The sequence below is a fragment of the Haemaphysalis longicornis genome, unplaced genomic scaffold, assembly GCF_048455015.1.
Source record: "Haemaphysalis longicornis isolate Haplotype H1 unplaced genomic scaffold, Haemaphysalis longicornis Haplotype H1 scaffold_6, whole genome shotgun sequence".
Taxonomy (NCBI): domain Eukaryota; kingdom Metazoa; phylum Arthropoda; class Arachnida; order Ixodida; family Ixodidae; genus Haemaphysalis; species Haemaphysalis longicornis.
The window spans coordinates 9,363,361-9,365,845 of NW_027526407.1; positions in this window are offsets into that span (position 1 = coordinate 9,363,361).

The window sequence follows — 2,485 nt, forward strand, 5'->3', positions numbered from 1 at the left end:
TTTCAAGGTTAGCACCGGTCGCTGATACGCCTGGTATACGTGCGTTTTTCGATGTCTGTCTGACTCGCTCATGTTGACTAGTGAATTGTGTGTGGATTTCTCTTGATTGTGCTGGTTCCATTAGGACTTTGCGGACACATGTTATCCGTACAAAACGGAATCGCAGCGGAGCCTGGAGCGTAGTTTCAAGTTTGCCACCGAATTAATGGAATGATCTTCGGTGAAGTGCTGTGGACGAACTCGGGCTGTGCTGATATTAAATGAAAAGTTCCTTTTTGTGGCAATCAGCCATGCGTTACATGCGTTTTCCCCATCAGGATTGCAGTGCAATGACACATGGAAAAATGAGGTGAAGTGATGATTGCAATGAAGGGGCGAAAAAGAGTCGTCGCTTTAACCTGATTGCTCACTGAAAATCTGTGCTAGCTTGTATTGCAAACACGATATGATAAGTGCCTTCATGGATGATTATGAAGAGAAATATTAAAAAAAAATAAAACCGAAGAATGGTAGTGGCAACAAAGAACCACTTATTCAATAAAACAGTCTCTTGCTTCTCTCCCTCCTGCTTTTCGTGCGACCTCTTCAACCCAGCCCTAAAAAACGTTGTTCAGAAAATATTTATTCCGGTAAGCACTGAAATAAAGCATCTAAGCGTACCAGTATATAAATATACCTAAACTGAGTCTTGTTTCATCTGCTCATTTTAGCTGTACAGCATATTTGCACAGCGACGTTTTTTTTTTTGCGGCGGGTGTGTTCTGCGCTCTTGTTGTTTTATTGGGCCACACAATTTTCATTCGTGGCAAGCACAATCGCGTGATGCAGCAGAGGTTGAAATTGGGCGTAATGTTCATTTTACATGACTGCTTGAATTTATTGCGCATCTATTTGCTGCGATTAGAAAGCGCTTATGTCGAACAAAATACCTACGGCGAAAGATTTTTTTCGACGTGGGCATGTAAAAACTCATTCTAGCAAGCAGCGCATAGATCACATCAGGCCACACATTGTAGCAGCTATTTGCGTGGAGCTCACAAAGCGTGTATGCGAACACAGCGTTTGGACCAGGTTCCGTCGACACCACTTGATATTGTTCCCTTTCGAAGGATGAAATATTTTCAAACACCCAACGAGCAAAAACGAACTCGTACCAATCACCATTAGACACACGTACGTAGCCATTTAATTTAGTATTTGCTTTAAAAAGTTTCAGAGCCTACTTCTCGTTGGCACCGGTTACTACTGTAGTAGCCTGCAATCGCCACTCAGTTAGTCGGAAGTAGCCGGCAGATCTAAGACAAGAATGAGGTTTTTTTTTTTGGTAAAACCTCTCGTATCGCTAGGATACAATTTCTTCTTGTCCTTATTACATGAACGAAGGTAAACCAGATACGTTTCCCAGTGCACGCGACACGCATGCAAGAGAAAGCAGCAACCAGCCTTCAGGGTCGTGGCGGAACCTGCGATATCACAAACACTGGTACTTTGACTTCTACAGTTCTTTCCTTTCTCGCTTGAGCATCGTTGTTCGAGCTTTGTGCAGCATGGCATCGAACAGTATACGGGTAACCTGGACGACAGCAGACGCCAGGTCACACAACACTGGTTGCAGTTTTATGCTCCGCTTTCCAGTTACAGCCCTCCAAATGGCAGCCGCGCTCTCATGGCCGCAAGAGGGCAGCAGATTTAGCATAAGGGATATAGGTTACGGCCATAGCGAACCCATGTAGCCTAGTGGGGAAGGAAACGAGGATGTCAAGTGGAGCAAAAAGAAGTTTTTCCAAAAGAAAACCTCGGATGTCAAACCGAGTATCCTACTAGGATTTGAGTGCAGGCGGGGTATAGTGCGCCTCAGTAAAGTAATCCGCGGAAAGGGCGTTTCAAATATGCCTGACATTAGGAGAGTGGTGTACAACAGTCTCGTATACTTTTGAGTCCAGCTGTACGCTTCCCCGTGTATCGCAGAACTGGGGCCTCAGGGTGGTCTCTATCCTAAAGGAGGTTACCTTTGGTACCCAGTGGATCTCATAAAAGAGGTATGCAAGGATAATCAAAGTCATGCATGTCTGCGTGTTTTTGAATTACAGCCGAAGGGGTAAACAAGAGGACAGCTCACGCCGTAGGATTTATTTTTTTAGTTTTTTTACTCTCACCATCAAGTTATCTGCAGCACACATAATACATAACACAAACTGTTGGGTCAATACCCGACTCTAGTTTAGGCGAATTGCATAAATAATACCGCAGCAAATGTTATACAGGTGAGTCGACAGATATTGATTACATACAGTAAACCAAAATCAAAGGATGACATAAAAGTTAACAGAACAAAAAAACGGGAGTTAATGCGATGTTTGGTAGATAGTACCTTTTTATTGTAAATACAAAGGTGTTAGCTCTTTTTAATTCCATGGTTAAAGTGTTCCATACTATTGTTCCGTAATATTGCAGTAGCCGTTGACCATACGCATTTCGTGTAGCA